This window comes from Lagenorhynchus albirostris, chromosome 14, assembly GCF_949774975.1.
Source record: "Lagenorhynchus albirostris chromosome 14, mLagAlb1.1, whole genome shotgun sequence".
Classification (NCBI taxonomy): Eukaryota; Metazoa; Chordata; class Mammalia; order Artiodactyla; family Delphinidae; genus Lagenorhynchus; species Lagenorhynchus albirostris.
Window position 1 is genome coordinate 11119079 of NC_083108.1, and position 13256 is coordinate 11132334.

The 13256-nt window shown below is 34.2% G+C and overlaps 1 pseudogene; it reads right to left on the reverse strand.

Moving 5' to 3' along the window:
• Positions 1-9524: 9524 nt before the first annotated feature.
• On the reverse strand, positions 9525-11245 carry LOC132504342 (zinc finger protein 396-like; annotated as a pseudogene).
• Positions 11246-13256: the final 2011 nt, after the last annotated feature.

The window sequence follows — 13256 nt, forward strand, 5'->3', positions numbered from 1 at the left end:
ACAAAGCCCAGAATAGCCCGTGTTGGCATTTATCACCATCGATTTTTACATTAGCAGGTGTCATTTTGACTTGAGTTTTGAATACTGAATACTTGAATGTTCCTTGACTGAAATCACATGAAAATCTGGTTTGATGCTCTAGAAATACAGCTCCGTATTAAGGGTGTGCGTGTGCCAGAAAGAGGGACAGAGGCAGAAAGAGAGAGAGAAAGACTGACATTCATATTCACCTCTCCAAGGCAAGAATTCTACCTGGATTTCTTTACTGCGTGGAAGGAAGAGTGGACATCCTGAGGACGAGCTTACCCGAAAGAGAGTGGTCAGAAGGACTGAGCTACACGTTCAGATGTGCTTTTTATTCCTGTCTCACTGACCACATTATTACTCCTCCTTCACGGGGACTAGACGAGGGCCTTAGAGACCAGCTTCCCAAGTATTCAAAAGTTCTTACTCTAGGAATAAAAACAGGAAGGCAAGAAGAGGGCAAAAGTAGTTCCTCCTATGCTGGGTATGTGCTGTTGATATAGCTTCTATAAACTTTATTATAATACCTGAGCCTGATTTATAACCAAACCTCTGTGCTTCTCAGGCTGCTATAACTGTCTTACTAGCAACATCCAGGGGCTGCTATAAGACTCAAATGCACAGTTTAAGATTTGTCTTCCCCAGATCAAATAGCATAATGATGTTACATAAACTACATATATTGGAATCTATAATCCCTCAGATACATCTTCTTTTCACCTTAAACACAGAGTATGTTTACTTTAAAGATAAGAAAAAGAAATATCCTATAAAGTCATTCATCTTCTTTCCCCCTTGATTCTGAGATTTCTATTAAGAGATGCAGAGATTTCCAGATGATAGAAAGCAGTGTATACGATGTGTTCAACTTCAGAGTTACAGTTCAGTTTTCATGATGAAACCTTATAGATGGAAAATGGTTACATAAAAATCATATGGAAAACGTTTTCAGTGAAAGGAGACAAGATACTGGAAAGTAAAATTCATCATAATCAAAAACTTTTATCTGCAATCAGCAAACATCAGTAGGTAGGATAGAACTGAAGATTATATTTGATTATATTTTTTCACACACGGAGCCAATTAATATGTATAAAAGTTGTTCCTCATTTTATACAAGTGGTTTCTTTGTCACTTCTCTTCCTTCTTGTCCTTGGTTCCCTTCAGTAACGTCCATTATGAGGAAAGGAAATTAAAAGACTTATGCTATTGCAAAGGTTTGACATAAATTATATTTTTGAAAAAATGCCATGTTTTATTCATTAATACAAGCATTAACATGACAAACTTGGAAGTCTCCTCAGTAGAATTTTTGAACTTAAAAATTTGTAAAGAATAACCACATTGGTATTTGTTCAAACATTTGCATGTAATTACTAGATTTCCTAATTGACTGTCTAGCTTTTTTAAATAACTGTGAAAATAATTCAGATGCATAAGGTTAAAGTGGAAACTTTAAAAAAAGAGATTGAGAAAGATTTACAAATAATATTTACTTACTGGTTGATTGTGAGGAAGGGGATTATATGATTTCTGACCATAATTTATGTGATGAAAATAAAGGATCAAAATTCACTTAACTAGAAACTCTGTAGATGATTAAGGGAACATTACAATTAAGCTAGATGTGAAAATATCATATTGTTTTCTGTGATATTTTTCCTTGGCAAGACCCATGACACAGTCATCTCATTTAAATATTGGCGAGTAAGTTTCAGCAAGTTTGATAATAAGAAACTTAGGTTTCATCAAGGGCAAGAATTCCCCTTTCAAGCTAGGAAAACTGAAGTCAAAAATGTTTAAGTGACTTACTCAAAGTCCAGGAACTACTTAGTAGCAGAGTAAAGAGTACAGCACAGTTCTCCTGATGCCACTGCTAGTCAGCAGTGTTCCCACCACAGGCTGTTATCTTAAGTCTGAAAGAGTACAAATATCTTTAAGCTGATGGCTAAGAAGGATCCTTCAGAATAGATTGTTATACTTAAACTAAGCACACTTCTTAATTATAGGTAAAGCATGTAACTTCCTGTGTTGCCAGCAGAAATCTCCGTTTTCTATCCTGAGACTCTCTTGGTGAATTATTCAGTTGTTAATTACGAGTACATTGATGCAACGGAACTCATGTGTGGAGTGAGAGTTTTAGGAACCATAATCCGTTTGTAAGTGAGGCTTGAGGTTCTTTTCACATGGCAATTTACACAATAGTGGGAAAGATGGCAATTTTCCTTGTTAAACAGTGTGTATAGAGAGGTGTTGATGGAGACTTTTAAGGGAATTGAGCGATTCCAACCAGCTTCTTGTTGCTGAGCTCTTAGTCGAGGTCAGTAGACTGTGGATGTTCTATTAGAATAGGTAGCTTCCCTGACCCTTCCTGTCTCCTCTTTACCTAACCCCTGCTATCTCTCTCTTGCCTCTAAATCTTCTTATACACCCCCCCACCACACACACACACACACACACACACACGCACACACACACACACACACCTCTCTCTTTTGCAGAGCTTTCTGCTTTTCTTTTCTGAGGTCAAAAGGCTATCATTCTCTCTCTCTGAACCAAGTTGTCTATGTGAAGAGTGTGCAATTTTTACACTAGTTGCATTTCAAGGATGTGTGAAATCTTCCACAGAGTCTGGCCCAAGATCAGCAAGGCTACTTTGTTGTCAGCTTGTTCGCGATGATTGATCTTCAGGAGAATTGTCTTCTATCAGCCAGAGAGGAGTCATTTGGCTGATTTATTATTATGGCTCATCACCTTGAAAGTTTCCGTGAAAGACCTTTCTGTGTGACATGTAATCTCCAACAGTGAATGTATTTTACATGACATCTGCAGTTTGATACATACCTGGAATATAAACTGTTTTAAGATTTTAGTTAATGTTCTACACTGCACAAACTGCTGTTTTAGCATTTATTGCTGGTCATATTTTTCTGTATTTAGTTGCTTTGGGCCTAGCTAGGTAATGTGGCATGATCACCTTACTTTTCTAACACAATTCAGATGAAATCTGTTGCACATTGTTTAATTTAAGGTCTTTCACATAGATAGAATGTATCTAAAATTAGGTAGAAAATATGCAACTCTACAGAACTCAGACAAATTGAGTAGATGACCTGATCTTAAGAATAAATAATTCATCTCCCTCATAGACCAGCCATTATAACAATTCTCTTCAGGGCATTATATCAATTAAAATGCCTTAATATTTTTTATATTCTGTTATATAGTTTCATGTAAAGGGATGGTTGATAATACATTTATATTAATCTGTTTTCACTTATTGCTATCAAAATACATAAATTATTTTAAAATAGTAAGACCTTATAAAAATTGTTACCAAAAGGCTGATACATAAAAAATTTAACATAGATAATTAGAGCTTTTCAGCAGAAAGAAATTTTAGGAGGCTAACTTTCCTGTCACATGGATGGAGAAACTGAAGACCTAAATAAGTTCACACAATGAGATATAGGACCACGGGTGCAATGCACATCTCTTCACTTATAACATTTAAATAATTTAATAAATTATACTATGAATAATATATATGCAGGTATAATATATACATAAATATGTATATTATTCATAGTATACGATATATATTGTATATAATATACTTAGTGTATTTTGGTATATATAAAATAAAATGTATATAGTATATAATTTAATGTAATATATGTATCTATATATAACCGTAGAAACACAATTCACATTTCATGTATTGCTCTCATTTAATATATTTACATTGTACTAATATGCTCTACAAGATAAATGTGTTTGGAAAGGGAACCCAAGCACTGTGTGAATATGGATAACTATTAGAAACAGCTCACCTCAATCTTTATTGTTTATTTCTAGTAAACATGTAACTCTTTACTAAATTGCTCAGACCATTTGTTAATGATTAATTAACAAAATAAGTGATACATTACAGGAAGGCAGACATTAATAGTTTGAGCTCTTTAAATTTTAATTATGCATTTTAAGTCATTTAAATCTAATTCTGGTATTCTACTGTACTTTAGTTGCAAAGTCAGTCTCAATTTCATTTCTAGCTATGTTTACTCTGGTAAAAGAGTTTCAGGAATTAGAGTGTATTTATATTGAATATTAGTTGTTTAAGCTTAATTTTTAAAATTTGATCTAAAATACCAGTGTGACTCAATTAAAGTTCAATTAAAGTCAGTGCAAAAAAGAAGATACACTTTTGACCATTGATGGACCACTTTTTTCAAAACTGAAAGAAGAGAAAATTCAGTCACTCTTCCAAAAATCAAGAAAACACTGTACTTGTTTTCCACATTTTCAAGATCATTCTATTATCTAATTATTTTTTGTCAGTTCTTAGACACGCAGAATATGTAGTTCATAGAAGGCCTTTGTGGAAAGTTAAACCAAATCCATTTGGATTTGAAAGAACAAACCAATATCATTAAAAGGGAGAATTTGATAACATGGAGAGACTTTCAAGAAGAAGGTCAGGATACTTTGGTGCTACTCCACATTTGAAACTACAGAAATTTAATTAGCTGCCTTCACACATATTTTTCTTATGTTAAACTTCCATGAAAAAATGAATTAATCATATATACAATGGAATATTACTCAGTCATAAAAAGAAATAAAATTGGGTCATTTGTAGAGACGTGGATGGACCTAGAGACTGTCATACAGAGTGAAGTAAGTCAGAAAGAGAAAAACAAATATCTTATATTAAGGCATATATGTGGAATCTAGAAAAATGGTACAGATGAATTGGTTTACAAGGCAGAAATAGAGACACAGATGTAGAGAACAAATGTATGGACACCGGGGGGAAAGTGGGGGGGTGGTGGTGGGATGAACTGGGAGATTGGGATTGACATGTATACACTAATATGTATAAAATAGATAACTAATAAGAACCTGCTATATAAAAAAAATAAATAAAATAAAATTCAAAAAAATGAGTTGATCAAACAGAACTGATTTATTCTATATTTCTTTTTTCATGTGATTTTAAAGCATAGTCTCAAAACCATAAAAATATTGGAAATAAGAAAATGTTTCACAACTAGGAGCTTTATTGTATACTCTTGCACAATAAGTATTTCATGAAATTTTATTAGACTACGATCCCCCTATTCTTTGGAAATTGTAGTTAAAACCAAGTTCAACATCATTTTAAAAATACACCAGATTACTGCATTTGACAATGTACAATCATAAATTCTAGCATTTATTGAAAAATCACTATACATTTCCAAAACCAAGAAATTGTGTTCTATGAACATGAAAAAAAATTATCAGTAAATAGAGACAGAGGCTGAAAAAGACAGAAAGATGTAGTTGGGAGACAGGAACATTTAAGCACCTATTACAAATATGCTCAATTTTCTCAACATGTCAAAAAAATGAACATAATCAGAAAAGGGTGAAATGAAGTTGGCAAAGATTTCTCAATAGAAAAAGAAAAGAAAAAGTAGGTAAATTGGACTTCATCACATTTCAAAATGCCCTTCTCTAAAAAACAATGTTAACAAAATGTTATTTATATTATTTAATTATAGTTTCAATTTAAAAATACTGTAGAGTATGTTAATAATTGACATTTTAAAATTTATTTTTTCTATAACAAATTTTTGCTAATATACATATATATTTTGATCTTCATAAAACTCAGAAACAGTTTACCTAGTATGAGCTTAATATTTTGCTTCTATATAGCATCTTCTCTGTGTATTTTCATCTGTGAGTAGTGTGCAGAGTTGATACATTTTGGTCCACAAGGCTAGTTTGCTCTTATCTATACCATTGTGTGAACCAGAAGTTCTTCAGTGTAAGGTCTTATACCCTGAAAAATAGAGTACGTGAAGAATTTTAATATCCAAAATGATGGCTTCCAAATTATACCTTGTTTTTGCCCTGCCTACAAAACTTAATTTGGAAGAGTTTCCCCCCAAAGTAATGTACCACACTACCAATTCACTCTTATTCCTTGCTTAATATTGTTTCAGAAAGTTTCATCTGCCAAAAGATGAAAGGTGAAGATGCAGTGATCATCTGGCATCAGCATTTTCGGCTGATTGTAAAATGCATGGGCATGAAGTGGAGGAACACATGTCCAAAGTTCTATTTGGTTCAGGTAGTGTTATTATGAATGTCTGGTAAAAGTGGGGCAGGAAATTTGAAAGTATAGAGTACATTTGACCTAATTTCAGACAATACAGTTCTTGGATTTTGATCAACCAATTTAGGTAATCTCTGATTTATTTAATTCCTCCCTGATTCTAATGGTAGGAAAATTCTAAGTCTTAGTCTCTGATACTCCTTCTTGAGTTTATCTCTTATTGTATGTTGTCAATGGGAAGTGTGTGAAAAAAAGCTGAAAAGATCTTTGGATGTATTTGCTGGCCAGACATCATTTTATGTTAGATATTGCATCACTTTTTATTGTTAAAAGCAAGACATTTATTTAAAATATTTATGCATCTTTGAGTTTAGTATATCATTATCAGTGATAAATCTGAATTCTTTCAAGCTATTCTTCAAATTAAATTTTCTCTATTTGTTTAAAATGCATCATATACTATTCTGGTCCATGACTTTTCAATTTTATTTTATTTTATTTTATTTATTTATTTATAACTTTTCAGCTTTCTGATGCAATTGTAGAAGGAATCCTCATATGGAAAAGAATCACTATATGGTTTAATAATATTAAAATTACATTATGAAAAGTTTCATACATATGTATTTCTTCTATTAAATTAAATGGGCTTGCAATGGCTAAAACATTCTGAATATATTACTTTAAAGAAATGTCTTGTCTTGCAGGTTTGAGTTAAGTATGTACAAAATTTCTTTGGAATAAATTTGCAAAATAAGTGTCTTTGGCACAGAATTTTGGGTATTGGACCTAATCATAAATTAGTGAATAATGACTATTGTGCCAAAACATTGGTAATACTATTTAGCACTAATATGTCATGAACATTTTGGCAGGAGACAAGAATGATTGGTTTTGTTGAATCTAGTTTGAATTGATTTTTTACAAAATCTCATCTTGATTTTCTTTTCCTATAATTATTTGTTTAGGTGATTTCACTCAAGTTTATTACAACAAAAAAAATTGCATTAACAAAAATAAAATGACTTGTACTTATAAAAATCTTGTTTCTTTGAGGAACCAAATGATACTGAAAATGCTTTCAATACTCTTGTTTCACATGATGTTCCATTTTGGATCCTTCCTAACAGAGATTAAGTTTATTCAAAATAGACAAAAAGTGAAAACTGTGGTCATGATCTTTTCTGAATCCTAACATTGAGATAAACTGTCTATAAAACTTTGCAGTTTTTTACATTAACATAATTTTCGAAATTGAAAACCCATTCTGAGAATTGCTAGGAATTTCTCAGGTTGACAAATGATGGAGAACAATTAAAGTATAACTGGCCGTGAGATTCATATGCATGGGCTCCATTTGGGGAAAGAAGGGCCTTAGCTGAAAAGGCCAACTGCTGCTTGCAATGCTGCATCTATGCCCTTTTGAAAGAATAACTACAGGGACAATTTCAAGTCTTCAGTTTTTATTAGGCTTGGATTCTGACGCTGCTCTTCATTCCCAGTCTGGTAGTTTGAAATTATGTTTTATCTTGTGTGTGTGTGTGTGTGTGTACATACATATATACATATACCTTCTATAAGTATATCTGAGTATAATCAAGATGCACTAGAATGGCTAATGATACAATTTGCTCAGGGGATGATTATGATCACTTTCAAGTCTCACACACACAGAACAGACTGCAAGCCACACTTCAGTTTACAAACCTTTAGCCTTGAGTTTGTGCTTCATTTATCAAACTGCTACTCCACCAAATGGTACAGTGGCTCTGACCCAGATAACTAACTATGGTGAAACCACATAGAGCAGAGATGTCTGGATTATGCAAAATCGGCATCCAAAACATTCAGAAGGGAAATAACAACAGCAACAGTATGACGCCAGGCTCTTTTGGTGCTAATCAAGTGTCTTGTTCATTGTTGCATTCAATCTGCACAGCAATTCTTTCTGGAGACATCATAGCTATCTGGCTACTGTATTTTACTTAAAGGACTAAACACTACAGACATCTTCTCATTCAGAAATGTTGAGTATTCTCCAGTTAATATTACCAGGTTAATAATTGCTTTTTCAGTCTTTCTAATCAAGCAAGAAGAGAAATATTTCATCCCTATGTTGCCAAGGTTCTCCCAAGTTCTGATGAGCAACTTGAATTTAAAATAGGTCTCCAAAGCCATGGATGAGGTTATATCATTTTTACAAACAGTTGCACTTCCAGTTGCATTCCCAGTCAGGGATTATTTTCTTTTTTTTTTTTGACTCCTACATTTTTAATAAATGAAAAGATACAAAACTCAATATTTATTCATATTTACTAGAGCTATGAGTATAATCATTATCAAAAAATTCTAAAATTAAAATTTGTATTCACCTCTCCCCTTACTAATCTTATATTTATCAGTATTCTAACTAAGCAGAGCATGTAATTCCACATTTGTCTCAGGAGTTACTCCAAGCACTAGATATGATTGGATTTTCTGGTGATGAAATGTTCACACTTCATGAGGAACAAAGAAGTTCACCATGAGGCCTATCTTCCCTTCTCCTTCTAAGTACTTTCATTTCTCATGGTTACCTCCATACTGGGTAACGGTGGCACCATGGGAGACACGATAATCCATGTATTCTTGTAATACATACAGAGTTTTATTAAGAATTCCTGGAAAGGGCGACATTATGTTATATACTGTCAGAGTACTTTAAAAAAATACCAGTCATTTACTTTTTAAACAAGAGAATCTGATTGAATTAAATGTGGGTTAAACTCAATGGACTCTTTAAATTGAACCTTAGTGATTTTCTCATTTATACAAGAGTATCAAAATCCAAGGTCTTAACATCATGATAAATTGGCTAGAAACTCATCTTACTAAGAATGCATAAGACCCTGAAAAGGTTGGCCTGTGACACCTGAAACATGTTCACAGCTGATTTATGCCAGAACAGAAGCTATGAAGAACTCTGAAGGATAGTCATCAGCTGTTAAGTGTTCTCATTTCCAGGTAAGAATACTTTTCCATTATGTGCTGCACTTACCAGGTAACATCAGTCTTGTTTGGACAGTCTTTTCTTCATCTTCCTTATTTCTTTATGTTAAGCTGATCAACAAATTTATATAAGCACCCACAGATAACTGTTCTTTATTAGAACACTCATCATATTTAGGCCACTTCCTGAAGACATGTAGAGCAAATCTTAATGCTTTCACTGAGATATTTCCAATATAAATTGTAAAGGAGATCATTTTTTTCCTACATAGGAAATTACTTAGTATCATCAACAGTATGTATAGATGACATTATACAGCAACTATACCTCAATTTAAAAATTTGAAACAAAACAGTATGTATGTTCTCAGATTTTCATAAGAGATAAGTAAAGTCCCTTTACTCACCTGTTTCCTAACAATGACCCTGGACATTTCAGCTTAGGTCTTGAGGTACATATTCTTTTGGGTCTCCTCAATCTTATTCTCATATTTTGAATCTGGTAACAGAAAATAAAACAGGAAATTTATTTTATTTTATTATTATTATTTTTGGCCACACCACATGGCTTGCAGGATCTTAGTTCCCTGATCAGGGATCAAACCTAGGCCTGCAGCAGTGAAAGCATGGAGTGTTAACTACTGGACTGCCAGGGAATTCCCAGGACATTTTTTTTTTAAAAACTGATTTAATCTTTGGTTTAATAACTCCAATGTTCTAGTAATGAAATGGAGAATACCCACTTATATACTAACTCACACATTCCTTCTCAATAGGGAAAATGTACTTGTCTAAAAAGGAACATACTAGTTCATTATTTGTGTTAATAATGGAAACAGTAGAACATGTCTGAGAATATCTTTTCAACAGCTGCACTAGGGATGGAAATCCGATTTAAGCTTTAGAATCTCAAACATCTGAACTGACACTATTGAAAAGCAGAAAAGCAAACAATGCTGACAGAAAATATTCTACATTCTCTCTTGTGGCTTTTATAACCTTTGAAAGGAAACTGGTGCCCACTGAAACTACCGATTTATACTAAAGGAGTATTGGTGCCTTGTGTCTTCTCCCCTGTTGAAAAAGTTCTCAGTAAATGCTTTGACTCCCTCACGACGCTGATGGGACTTTTTTCTCCAGCATGGTTTTTCCTATGTCTGCAAAGATTCGAGCTCTGACTAATGGCTTTCCTACATTCATGACATTTGAAGGGTTTCTCCCCAGTGTGGATTCTTCGATGCTGAATCAGGATTGCACTTCGGCTGAAAGCCTTTGCACACACATCACATGTATAAGGTTTCTCTCCACTGTGGATTCTCTGATGTCGATTAAGGGCTGAGCTCTGACTAAAGGCTTTCCCACATTTATCACACTTTTTTTTTTCGAGGATGGTTTCCCTGTCTTCTTTCAAACTTTCTATCTTGTTCACAAGTTCCTCTAAATGTGAAACTCTGGGAAGCATTCATTTGAAGAGTATTAGAAACTTTGTAATGCAGTTCTTTGCCTGAAGAAGTCTTTTGCCTTGCAGCTGATTTCACATTTATAGTTCTGGCGTCTCTAACATTTTGTCTTAAGGTGTGAAGCTACTTCGATGCCCGCTGCAGTTGTTTTTTTGGGGGCTTAAGCTGGTTATGTGGTGGCTCCTAAGTGATTTCACAAGTTGGTAGCTTCTTTGCAAGCATGTCCTCATTTTGTCCAAAAAAGACCTGTTCAGCTGCCCTGTCATGCCCTTTCTCCAGCTCCTCCAGCACCACCATGGCTTCCTCTCCACTCTCTGGTCGGTTCTCTTGAAACCAGGCCTGCAGCTCCTCAGGCAACATGGCCAGGAACTGCTCTAGCACCAGCAGCTCCAGGATCTGCTCTTTGCTGTGCACCTCTGGCCTCAGCCACTGACAGCAAAGCTCATGGAGCCGGCTCAGGGCTGCCTGGGGCCCAGGTGACTCCTGGTAGTCAAACTGCCTTAACCGCTGGCGGTAGGTCTCAGCTGTAGTAGCTGCTCCAGTGGCGGCTGGAGACCCTATTAGGGGCCTGCCCTCCCTCTTCCACCTTCATTACCAGAATGCAGTCAGGGCCCCCTGAAATTTGTGGAAGGAGTTTTGATGTCTCTCTCAATTTTGCAGACATTTGGACTGGGAATAGCTCAGGACTGCTAGGCTTTACTCTTCAAGAAGGTGAAACTCTCCTTATGGACATTCCTCCAGCCTAGGAAGGATGACCCCACGTTTTGGGGGAGAAGCCGGGGAAGCCAGGGAATATTTTCTTAATGTTACCTCCTATTCACAGCTTAAAACATGAATCAAAAAATCTTACTGTCCTAAAACTATCCAGAGCTATTCAGAATTATTATGAAAGTGAAGTTTATTTTAAATTAATTTTCCTTACCTTTTTATAGCAGCAGAATTTCAAAGACAATTTGCATTACACATTTCAAAATCAAGACATTTTAAGATGTCTACTTACTTAGGATGTTTTACATATGAAATTTTGGCAAAAGAGATGGTTAAATGTGTTCAACTCATTTATCCTATGATTTCTTGGAAAGAAGTGACCACAACACTCACAAATTAGTGAGAATTGGGCAGTTTGGCCTAAATCTATACCTGGTACAAAACTGAAAAGCATATACATCTGTGTTTATTTAGGATAAGAAAATTATTATTTTAGATGTTCAATTAAATAAAATTTTTAACTGTGAATACTTCACAAGAATTAAATTTCCTCACTTAATAATTTAAAATATTACACTTGCAATTCTACTTTTGTAACTTCTATTAATCATTAATAATCCATTTAATAAAAGATTCTTAATGTTCAGCTCAGAAAATTTAAATAGGGCCCATAAACAAGTAGGATAAGAGATAGGAAAATGCATATAAGTTCCCAAGGATAGAATTAAGAACTGTAGCATTTTTAATTAGCATTTGCCTTTTTAAAAATAAGAGAAACATATACTAATGTGTTTCTCACAGGCCTGATCTTTCTTGGTCTATGAAAACCTATCACACTTATAATTCAGTAAAACATTTGTCTGTGTACATTTATATCTTCCCATTAGCTAAAGGAATGACAGGTGAAGATGTCCGTTAAAAGACTTTTATTACTGTAATTAGAATTAATTTTCAACAATGAAACATTTTACACTCACTAATGTAATTCTATATTGATTTTAGCTATTAGACTTGTTTCTTCTATTACAAGGATTATTTTAACTGTGTTTGGATGAATATACCTAATACAGGGTAACTAGGGTCTCCCAAAATAAATACCAGCAGATTACAAGGCAAAGGTAATATTTTAAATTGAATTTATGTAATGGCACTTAACATTTTCTTTATATAATACTTTACCCATGTGCATTCGTTTAAAATTCCTACCATAAATTCTAAAATTACAAATTAGCTTTAAGATTAAAAGGCAGAGATAGAAAATATTTTGCCTAATACAAATTATGGGACAGGAATAAAGTGACCATATTTATGTGCCTTAAATCAAACTTTCAACCACTGGTAGAAAAATCCTCAAGATTATTTTCACCTTCCAATGTACGCATTGTTATTTCTAATCACCCAATCTAACTAGTTAGTGGTTCCTCTAACTCAATCATCCCATTTTGTCTACACTCTCCTGCCATATGTTAAACTTGGCCCTCACTGTTTATACAAATACTCAACATTTTTTAATTGCTTAAATCCTAGACAGTTGTATTATGCATGGGTCTCTTTCCTTCCTCAATGATATTTTACATTCCATATAGGCAAGAACCAGACCTTGTATACTGACTGGTTTTACAGTGAAACTGCACGTAAATTTCATCTCTAAAAGCAATATATAAGTACATTTTTTTTGGCTGTGCCACACAACGTGGGGGACCTCAGTTCCCTGACCAGGGATTGAACCCACGCCCCCTGCGGTGGACGCACGGAGTCCTAACCACTGGACAAACAGGGAAGTCCCTAAGTGCACTTTTAAACATCCTCATATCTGCAGTATCAATCAAAATGATGATAACGTTATCCAAGTATAATCATTACATCAATAACCTCCTTAATTCTACTTTTTAATAGTCCCATTGACTGATATACTTTAGTTTTAGCTTAATTCATTCTAAGCGTTGATCCTGAGAGTCAGTGTTATT